Source organism: Orycteropus afer, unplaced genomic scaffold (assembly GCF_000298275.1).
Source record: "Orycteropus afer afer isolate SDZICR_OR568_19922 unplaced genomic scaffold, OryAfe1.0 scaffold00140, whole genome shotgun sequence".
Taxonomy (NCBI): Eukaryota; Metazoa; Chordata; class Mammalia; order Tubulidentata; family Orycteropodidae; genus Orycteropus; species Orycteropus afer.
The window spans coordinates 4,942,974-4,955,251 of NW_006921727.1; positions in this window are offsets into that span (position 1 = coordinate 4,942,974).

Here is a 12,278-nt window from a genome sequence, read left to right on the forward strand (position 1 = left end):
GCCGCTTAGGACGCAGTCATGTGATCCATCATGGGAACCACCACTCACAAGTGGAGTCCAGCCAAGTTGACACATCTTCAACTATCACAACTGCTAACCAGAAGGCTGGCGGTTCAAACCCACCAGCCACTCCTCAAGGAAGATGAGTCAATCTACTTCCGTAGTGATACTGCCTCAGAAACCCAAGGAGGGGTCGCTATGAGTCAGGTCCGACTCAATGCCACATAACAACAACAACTATCCATTGTATGTTTGCTTCAGTTTTTGTCATAAATCTCTACACAATGTACTTTTTATTCTTTTTTCAGGTGTCTTTTTTTCCCACAGAAACTTGAAGTTTTTGCTTTAACTTTTGAGGTGTGATTTTTCACCAATATATGTCTAAAAGAGGTCCTTTTCCCCCATTCAAGCAACTTGGTACTTGTGAGACCCATTCAATCTGAAGATTCAAGTCTTTATTTGGCCTTGAAAACTTTTTTTTTTTTTTTAATCATTTCTTTCATTATTTCCTCCATAATGTCTTTTTATTTTTTCTTTCTGAAAATACTTTTTTCAAAAAACATTTTGCGAAATCTGTTTTCTTTTGCATTATAACATGATAGAATTTTTCAAGTTGATTCTGCGCTAGCTACTTCCTTCTTCAACTTACCCATTATTAAGTTTACAGTTTTCAAGATCTTAACTGGTTCCTTCCCCTTTTATTCATGTAATAATCTCACGAGTCTCCGAATATATTAATTCTGTTTAAGCCAGTGTTCTTTTTTACTGTTATAACTCTGTTTCTATGGGTGCTATTACGTTTGCCATTTATTGTAGCTTGCCCCCAGTGTTCACAGAGTTGGGCAATTGTGCTAGTAGACATGGCTACTACCTGTACCTCTTGGGTTTTACTGTCTGGGAGCCTACATGAGGTCTGCTCTACAAGTCCATTCTAATGCTCAAACCTGTGGATTACCCTGAAAACAAATAGAAGAGAGTTGCATAATGTCCAAAAGGCCATGCTACTTCCTCATCGTCAAAATTGCTTCCTTCTCAGTCTGAGAGACATTACCTCTTTCAGGTCCTCTTCTTTCTGTGCTGAGACTCTTCTTTTTTCTACCAGAAAACCAAACTCACTGCTGTTGCGTCAGTCCCAACTCATAGCAACCCCACCTTGGGTTTCTGAGGTGGTATCTCTGCAGAAGTAGATTACCCAATCTTCCTTCCGAGGAGTGGCTGGTGTGTTTGAACCACCAGCCTTCTGGTTAGCAGTCAAATGCATTAGGCACTATGCCACCAGAGCACCCCTCTTTTTTTCTAGTTCTGAATAATCTTGTTCCCTGTCCTTCCAAGAAATCTAGGCAAAGGTGTCATGCTCAGTGTTCCTCTGACCATATTCTAAAGCACGTGAAATTGTACAGATCAACCAAAGTCATTTGGATGTTTGCTTTAATACTTCCACTACAAAGTGAACATTTTGGATCAAGCAGTATGTGGACAGCCATAATTGTTCCTTTGGGTTATTGGATAATATGGCTCTGGGGATCTTGTTTGCGCTTTCTTCTGAATAACATTTGGATGATATAATAAAATAAGAACATCTCCTTTTGGATAAAATCTGACATTGTAATTCTGAGACTGCATTTGGCAGTTTGAGAAATTTTGGTTTTCTAGGATTAACAAAGTCCAGTGGGGCCGTTTTTGCTTTATACCATTGAATTTAAGAGTCTGCATAAGAGAACATGGCAACTGACTTTGGAGGGAGCAGTGAAGCAGGAAAATTCCCTAGCTAATGAGTTTCTTGCTTTGTAAATGGAAAAATTACTACTATTATCTTGGGTTGTGTAGTGTGATCCCTATTAGTGTTTCTTTCTGCAAGGTATTTATTAATATTTAATAACAGGATCACATTCTATAACCCAGTCTAACATAGAAGAGATTTAAAAATTATATTGTATACATCGCATTGGGCATTCCTACTTCTGTAGTGATACTGCCTTGGAAACCCAAGGAAGGGTCGCTATGAGTCTGGGCCTACTCAATGTCAAATAACAACAACAACAACAACAATAACACATCACATATTTTTGTTTTCTAAGACATGAGCCAAACTATATAAATCAAGTAGAATATTTTCTAGGTATCTTGGCTTAGTTTTTCCTAGGAGAGTTTCATTATTTATTGTTTGAAGTACAGTTGTTTAAATTTCTACAATGCCAGGCATAGTTTTATTAGAATATAAGAATAAAATACATTCCGGTGCCCAATTGTGCATTTTTCCCTACTCTCCACCATTTATGAATATCTGTACTAAAGCTCTTTTACCATCTAAGTTGGAAGGTTATCAGACTCTATGGTGTTTATTTACTAGTTTGTGTGTGTGTGTATGTGTATATATTGAGAGCGATGTCCTTGTTTAATAAATCCATATTTTAGAATTCAAAGCCACACTGAAGCATTCGATAGAGTTTTTACAGTGCCTAAGGCATTTGACTGCTAACCAGAAGGCTGGTGGTTCAAACCCACCAGCCACTCCTCAGAAGGAAGATGGGGCAATCCGCTTCTGTAGTGATACTGCCTCGGAAACCCAAGGAGGGGTCGCTATGTCTTGGGGCCGACTTCCTGGCACATAACAACAACAACCATTTGTTTAAAAGGAGGAATTGTTTTCATGTGTTTTTTTTTTTTTTTCTTTTTTTGGTCTTGATAGATTATTTAAAAAATTGGTTATGAAAAGAGAGCCATCAGACTGTTAACTGTACTTGTCTTTGGGACTCTTTCAATGTAAAAGAAATGTTACAGGTATCATAAAATGTTTATTTATAGAAAATTCATAAGATATTAGATCTAGTGTATCTGGTTTGAGAATTATGGAAAGAAGTGACCTTTTATTTGATTTAAAAAGTTAATTATTTGCTTTGTACTTAATGGTATAAGTAGTGAAATATGTAGGAGAATAGAACTGGAGCCATTTGAAAATAGAAGAGATTTTCAAGCTCTTATCTATTCACCCCTTTGTTTTACAGAGGAGATTGTGAGGCCCACACAGGCTCCTTTTCTTGCCCAGACATGTGCAATATCTTAGTGGCCTTGCTGGGCCCGGGACATGGATGGACCAGCTCCCAGGACAATCCTCTTTTCCCTCTAATTAGCTGAAAAATGCCAGGAAGGAACTGAATATAGTGGCTCATCATTTTTAGAAAGACGTGTAAAACCAGAATCTCTTACTGAACTGAACATAATACTTCTTTAATTAACAAATGCAGGATGTCCGTCATTTTTCCATAGTAGAATTTCCTTTTTATATAGTAAAAAGTTGCACACTAGTTTATTTTTGAGGACAAGCTTTTCTTTTTCCATTCTTTTAAACATAGTTAGTCATGTTTTGTTTAGTTCCCTTGAATATCAGGATGGTGGATGATGCTGTTAGTTCAAACTGATTCTCTCTTCCTCAGGAAGCCTTCTCTCACATACATAGTAATTAGCAATGGAGTCCCCTGGGAGGTAAAAGAAGATAGTATCATATGAGGCCTTTTGTTATTGTTGGGTGTTTAGCAAGCATTTTTTCCTGTGGAAATAAAAGCCAGGCTTTTGAATTGGCATGGCTTTGAAGGGTAGATAGGAAGAGGCAGTGTATTGGGGAAAAGGGTAGAAAACATTGAAATTGGTTGGAAATCTTGCATTAAGTAAGCAATTATAAACCTTTGATATGGCTAGGAGAAAGTAAGATTTACAGTGTATTCATTTTGGATATGGGAAACTTGAAACTAAATTTATAAATGTTACGCATTTCAAATAAACGTATTAAATATCCTGAAACTAAACCAGTTGCTGTTGAGTTCATTCCAGCTCTAGGACTACCATATTCAAATTTGTATTTTCATGGTTGAAGATAAGAAGGAGAGGATTGAAAAGTATGCATATTAAACCTATGACAAAGAGTTAGATACAATAGTCATTTTGCAATTGAATATGGCTTTGTAAGGTGTGTTCTTCCATTAAACATCAGTGCATAAATAATCCTGATAAAAATTATCCCTGATAATGTTTTATAAGATAATAACAATACAATGAAAATTTATATTACCATTGATTCTATTAAGGATGTCACTTAAGTTAATAACTTATTGTACCTGTTCCTGACAAACTGATAAAGTAAAGCTCCATCCAATAAAAGAAAGCCTCTCTTGATGCTTCATTTATTTCTTTTTAACATTTGTTATAGGAGAAATAAAAGGTAATGGAACCCTTAATACTTGGAAGATGTCAAAAGTCTAACTAGGTTCATGATATTTCTGAATTGATTTATAACTGAGAAAGCATGATATTAAAGGGAGGAATAAAATTTTTGACTCAGTACATTCATTTGAGATTGGCACCATGTTTTCCCCAGTCTTTCATAGGACTTATAGGACTACCATAGGACTAGAAGAGCCAGTGTGGAACTCATTGTATGTCTATATATCTGGCTTAGTTGGAGCTCCACTGGAACAATGATTTTCCAAAAAGTTTGATTGAACCCACAGGAAGAAGCATATTTTATAATATGACACATGTCTTCATTCATTTGATATATCTATATCTAATACTGTATCATGATAGAATAGCTACTTTTTCTACATATTGTATTCTCTGACAATTTTCACTTCCATGCCATTCTATTAAAAATAGTAGCAGTGACACAATATATTTATTTCACAATCTACTAATAATTCTATGGGAGCTCTGGTGGCATAGTGCCTAAGGCATTTGGCTGCTAACCAGAAGGCTGGTGGTTCAAACCCACCAGCGACTCCCCGGAAGGAAGACTGGACAATCTACTTCTGTAGAGATACCACCTTGAAAACTTGAGGAGGGGTTGCTATGAGTTGGAACTGACTAATAATTCTACCACTTGTTTGTCAGTTTGTCATACTGAGGTACCTTATGTGTTGCTGTGATGCTGGAAGCTATTTAAAATACCAGTCAGCCCACCCATTGTGGGCTGTCCACCCATTGTGGACAGGTTTCTGCAGACCTTCCAGATGAAGACAGGCTAGGAAGAAGAACCAAGCACTCTACTTCTAAAAAAATAAGGTGAAAACCATTTGAATAGTTGTACAGCCTTTTTTGATATAGTGCTAGAAGATGAGATACTCAGGTTGGAAGGCACTCAAAATATGACTGGGGAAGAGCTGCCTCCTCAAAGTAGAGTTGACTTTAATGATGTGGATTGAGTAAAGCTTTCTGGAAATTCATTTGCTGATGGGGCATGACTCAAAATGAGATGAAACAGCTGCAAAAATCCATTAATAATCAGAATGTGGACTGTATGAAGTATGAATCTAGGAAAATTGGAAGTCATCAAAAATGAAATGGAACACATAAAGACGATACCCTAGGCATTAGTGAGCTGAAATGGATTGGTATTGGCCATTTTGAACCAGACAACCATATGGCCAACTATGCCAGGAATGACAAATTGAAGAGGAATGGTAGTGCATTCATCATCAAAAAGAACATTTCAAGATCTATCCTGAAGTACAATGTTGTTAGTGATAAGATAATATCCATACATCTACAAGGAATGAATGTTAATCAGATTATTATTCAAATTTACATACCAACCACTAATGCCAAAGTTGAAAAAATTGAAGATTTTAACCAATTTCTGTATTCTGAAATTTATCAGACACACAATTAGGATGCATTGAGAATTACTGGTGATTGGGATATGAAAGTTGGAAACAAGAAAAAAGGGTCAGTAGTTGGCTTTCATGATAGAAATGATGTCAGAGATTACAGGATGGAATTATGCAAGACCAATGGCTTATTCAACAACATAAACATTGACCATACACATGAAAATAGCTGGATGGAATACCCAGGGTTAATTCTACATCTGTGGAAAGAGACAATGGAGAAATTTAATATCTATCTATCAGAAGAAGGGCCAACTGCAGAACAGACCATCAATTACTCATATGTGAGTTTAAGTTTAGGCTGAAGATAATTAAAGCAAGTCCATGAGAATCAAAGTGTGACATTGAGTATATCCCACCGGAATTTAGAGACTAACTCAAGAATGGATTTGACACATTTAACACCAATGACTGGAAACCAGGTGAGTTGTGGAATGACATCAAGGGCATCAAAAATGAAGAAAGCTAAAGGTCATTGTAAAGACAGGGAAGAAAGAAAAGATGAAAATGACTGTGAGAAGAGGCTCTGAAACTTGCTTTTGGAGGAGCTAAAATGAATAGGATTCATTATGAAGTGAAAGAGCTGAACAGAAGATCTCAAAGGGTGGCCGAGAAGACAAAGTAAGGTATTATAATGAAATGTAGAAGACCTAGAGTTAGAAAACCAAAAGGGAAGAACACACTCAGCATTTCTCAAGCTGAAAGAACTGAAGAAAAAATTCAAGCCTCAAGTTGCAATGAAGGAAACATTAAGAAAATATGGAAGGAATATATACAGTCACCATACCAAAAAAAATTAATTGATATTCAACCATTCTACAAGGTAGCTGTTTTGGTTACCTAGTGCCACTTTGACAGGAATATACCACAAATGAGATGGCTTTAACAAACATGAGTTTATTCTCTTACAGTTTGGAGGCTTTAAGTGCGAGTTCAAAGTGCCAGGCTCTAGAGACTGGGTGAAAGCCACTCAAACTTGGGCTTCAGCTCTGCCTCCTGCTCCTGGTCTACCAAAGCTAGAGGCTTTTCTTCACTCAGACAGCTGCTGGCTACTGAGACTGACAAGCCCAAGGTTGACAAGTAAAAAGGCACACTCTTGATGTTACCAAACCACATGGTAGGCCATTCATTCAAATCCATTGAAAGTCCCAGGATCAGCAGAGCATGGCAGGCTGCTGAACAATGATGTGGCTACATGCAGGGTTCAAGCATGTCATAAGCTAGAGACCATTCCCAAAGCTGTTTCTTGTATATGGGAAATAGACCACATATCCAAAACAACTATTCAGTTGCACTAACAGATTCCACCATGGAGTTAATTACCAAGCTCACCATGGGGAATAACTACATTCGGCTGCCCAGCCACTCAACCAGGCCTTGCCAAGTTGACACACAAACTTAACCACCACAGTAGCATATGATCAAGAACTGATGGTATTGAAGGAAGAAATCCAAACTACATAGAAGACATTGGCAAAAACCAAGACTCCAGGAATTGTCAGAATACCTCTTGGGATGTTTCAACATATGGATGCAGTGCTGGAAGCACTCATTTGTCTGTGCTAAGAAATTTGGAAGACAGCTAACTAACAAACTAACAGGAAGAGATTTATATTTGGTGCCCATTCCAAAGAAATGTGATCCAACAGAATACAGAAGTTACTGAACTATATCATTAACATCACATGCAAGTAAAATTTCCTGAAGATAATTTAAAAAATGGTTGCAGCAGTACACTGCCGGGGAATTGCCAAAAGTTCAAGCAGGATTCAGAAGAGGGTAAAAATGAGGGATATCATTGCTGAGGTCAGATGGATCTTTGCTGAAAGGATAGCTGAAAGATATTTAATTGTGTTTTGTTTACATGAAAAACCATTTGACTGTATGGCTCATAACAAATTATGGATAACATTTTAAAGAATTGGAATTCTAGAATACTTAATTGTGCTCATGAGGAACCTATACATAGACCAAGAGGCAGTCCTTCAAACAGAACAAGGCGATACTGCTTGGTTGTATATTTTCACCATACTTATTCAATCTGATTACAGAAAAATAATCTCAGAAGCTGGATTATATGAAAAAGAATGTGGCAGCAGGATAGAAGAAAGATACATTAACAACACATGATATGCAGATGATACAGCCTTGCTTGCTGAAACTAAATAGGACTTGGAGCATTTACTGGTGAAGTTCAAAGATTTCAGCTTTCAGTATGGGTTATATATACCTTAACATGAAGGAAACAGAAATCCTCACACTGGACCAATAAGCAACATCATGATAAACCAAGAAAAGATTGAATTTGTTAAGGATTTCTTTTTACTTGTATCTGCAATCAATGCCGTGGAAGCAGCAGTCAAAAAATGAAATGACATATTGCATTGTGCCAGTCTGCTACAAAATACCTTTTTGAAGTATTTAAAAGCAAAGATGTCACTTTGAAGACTCGGGTGCATGTGACCTAAGCCATAATATTTTCAATCACCCTATATGCATATGAAAGCTGCACAATGAATAAGGAAGACCAAAGAATTGATGCATTTGAATTATGGTGTTGCTGAAGAATATTAACTATACTATTGACTACCAGCAGAACTAACAAATGTGTCTTGGAACAAGTATAGCCCTAATGCTCCTTAGAAACAAGAAAGATGAGACTTCATCTCATGTAATTTAGTCATGTTATCAGGAGGGACCAGACCTTGGAGAAAGACACGTGCTTGATAAAGTCATGGGTCATTGGAAAGGAAGAGAAACATGATAGATTGACACAGTGGCTGTAGAAATGGGCTCAAACATTGCAACGATGTGAGGTAGCATAGGACTGCCATATACAAAGTGTACAAAGGGTCACTATGATTCAGAACTAACTCAATGGCACATAGTAACAATAACACTAATAGGTCATAATCTTCAGTTTGAAAAATACTCACATAAAAATCCAATATTAGATTGTTGTTGTTGTTGTTGTTATGTGCCATTGAGTCAGAACCAACACATAGCGACCCTTCCTTGGGTTTCTGAGGCAGTATCACTACAGAAGTAGATTGCCCAACCTTCCTTCCGAGGAGTAGCTGGTGGGTTTGAACCACCAGCCTTCTGGTTAGATTAGAGATGACTATGTAGTTACTCATTTCAGGTGCATAGTAATTCTGGCCACATGCTAATTCTGCCCAATAAGTTGTGAGCAAAAATTGATACGTGTTTCTGAATTGAATATTAATTGTCAATGTGAGATCCTCTAGGGTTCTTTACCTCTGCCATGGTAACTGACCATGCCTCTCTTTCAGACTGAGTCCTAAAATGAGAAATATGGAGCACAGTCCCGAGCCCGTCCATAGTAGATGTGTAGCGTAAACAAGAAGCAATCCATTTTTGTTATCAGGCACTACAAGTTTTGGATATATATTTTACCTCAGCATAACCTAATCTATCCTGATTGATATAGAATATGTTATAGAACTATGTGAAGGCTGGCTATTACAGTTTTACATTTCACTTTGTCTTTTACTGGTATTTTTAAAATGTTTTTGAATATTCCTGGAATATGTCAACTTCATGCCTCTGTAGTCATTCATGGCATGGATGGACAAACAATTACTTATTCTTTTTTAAAGTATTTTATTGTGTTTTTGGTGAAAGTATACACAGCAAAACAGTTTCCAAGTCAGCAATTTCTTCCCATGTTCAGCAACATTGATTCTATTCTTCACATCCTGTCAACATTCTCTTTATTTCCTTTCTACTTGTTTCATTCCCATTAGTTTTGTGTCATTGCCTTCAAACTTTTCATCTGTGCTTTGGAGTAACTGTTGTCCATTTAGTCTCATATGGATAATTTTTTAAAGGAGCACAGTACTCAAGGTTGACATTCTTTAATTTTTGAGCTAAACTGCCATTTTCTTAAAAGGTGATTTCAGAGGACAGCTTCAGTTCAAGGTTTAACGAATATATCAGGGCAATAATCTCAGGCATTCCTCCATTCTCAGCAGGCATAGTAGTAAGTCTGAATTCTTCGAGAATTTGAAGTTCTGTTCCACATCATTTTGTCTCTTTTGTCAGAATCCATCTATTGTGGCCCTGATCAGAATCTGTAGTGGTAGTTAGACACCATCTATTCTTTTGGTCTCAAGGTAGAAGAGGCTGTGTGTAGTTCATGGAGACAATTAGTCCTGTAGTCTGGTTCCTTCTCTGAGTCTTGGGTTTCTTTTTTTCTCTTGCATTATTTAGTTACTCTTGTATTGTGAGATATTTAAGTTTTGTTCAGTACAATGTTTTAATGGAGTGAATTCCCAGCCCTCAGCACTCAAAAACAACAGTAAGTCAGAGCAGAATCTATAATTACTCTGCTTTATATCAGTTGTATCTTCCGGTTACCCTATTCCCAACACCAACCAACCAACTAGTTGCTGTTGAATTGACTCCAACTCATGATGACCCCAAGTATTGCAGGACAGAACTGTTCTCCATAGAGTTTTCAAGGCTGTGACCTTCTGAAAGCAGATTTCCCAGCACATAGCACATCATATATCTATCCAGTTACCAACTCAACTTTTCAACCTGTATATACCTCATGAGGAGCTCTGGTAGCATAGTGGCTAAGACACTTGCCTGCTAACCAGACGGCTGGTGGTTCAAACCCACCAGCCACTCCTCGGAAGGAAGGTTGGGCAATCCTACTTCCGTAGTGATACTGCCTCGGAAACCCAAGGAGGGGTCGCTATGAGTCGGGTTTGACTCGACGGCACATAACAACAACAACAACATATACCTCATGTGAAACTCATGCTTAATTTTCTAAAAAATAAGAAAATTCTCATTTCCTCTCCACTCTTCAGCCAGCAAATTTGTTTTTTCCTTTGCAGTTCATTCTGTCAGGGAAGGATATCACCATCTACTAGATGCCCCAGCTGGAGGCTGGGGCCATTCCTATTTCCCTTTATGCCAATCAAATCAGTCATCAAGCCTGGGCGGTATTAACTCCTGAATATCTCTTCAGTCTGTGCCAACTCCCTGTCTGACTTCAGGCTTTCATTGCCTCTTCCCTTACCTTACGCAATAGTCTTTCTGTGTTCCTGTAAACTCTTCTCTCAATTGGTACCATAGAAGTGAGCTTTCCAAAATGTATACCAGAATATATCACACTCCACTGGAGTCTCATAACAATCTTTAAAGAGAGAGTCCACACCACTTCACTTGCTGTACGATGCCAGTCATTATTTTTTCCTGAGTACCTTCATTCTCATTAGTTTTCCTTGCTACCTGTCCCCACCCCCCAAATGCTACGGTACTTCACTCCAGAAATGCCATTTCACTGAGCACATCTTGCTATCAGTGTTTCTAGGCATTTTCAGGTACTGTCTTCCTACCCTTCTAAGGTCAACTAGCAAGTCTTTGGTTTTCCTTCAGATTTGACCTCTTCTAGGAACACTCATACATCTCCTCTCTGCCATTTTCCCATTGCATAGGAAATATCTTTTAATCCTCCCCTTAGCACTTCTCCTATAGTATTGGAATTTGACAATCTTTGTACCAAATCCTGCATTTCTTAAGGCTATTAACTATGCTTTTTCATGTTTGCTTCTCCATTGATCAATATATTGCCTGGAAAATAAATAAGTGGTTGATAAATATTATTGAATGAATGGACAAGAATACTGGTAAAAGAGTTACATTAATTTGTGTTTCTTAAAAATATTTTGCCTTGCTCTTATAATTCAAATATCCAAACTTCATACTCTTATCAGAACCAGATGTCAAGGCAGAATCTGAGATTCACTTACATTGAAGTAAAAATAACTGACAACAGCATATATTCTCCAAGGGGATTTCCATTTTAATAGGGATAGAATTCTTAAGCTAAAGAAATGAGGCTTTCTTGGTAGAATTTCAGGCCTTAATCAGTAGGTGGGGTAGGAATTAATTTGCAGAAGAAAGGTAGACACTTAAGACATTTTTGTCTTTGCTCCAAATTAATACCCCATAGGCATAGTGGCTAAGGCACTTGACTGCTAACCAGAAGGCTGGCGGTTCAAACCCACCAGCCACTCCTCGGAAGGAAGGTTGGGCAATCCTACTTCCGTAGTGATACTGCCTCGGAAACCCAAGGAGGGGTCGCTATGAGTCGGGGCCGACTCAACGGCAAATAACAACAACAACAACAACAGGTTCTGCCTACATGTGAGACCAGTCCTGTTACCTGTTGGCTCACAGAATGAACTAGCATGTCAGATTACACAACAAATTCATTCTTGTTTCTGTTACACAGCATAGATCATACGAACTGAACATCTGGTAAATGTTTGCACATAGAATGTGGATCTGCCAAAAATTGTGGTTTCCTGGTATCCCAGTGACTCTGAGTCAAAATCACAAAGCCGGTATTGCAAAGATTTTGTGATCTGCAATTGCTGTCTGCTTTTAGCTATTGAGAAAGGGGCTCTGTTCTTTTGAGAACCTTCATGTCACCATTATATACTTGGTGAAGAACATGGGCTATTCAAAGTCCATTCTACTACTTTTGTGCTCCTCTTATGGGATCTCTGGTAGCACAGTGGCTAAGGCACTTGACTGCTAACCAGAAGGCTGGCGGTTCAAACCCACCAGCCACTCCTC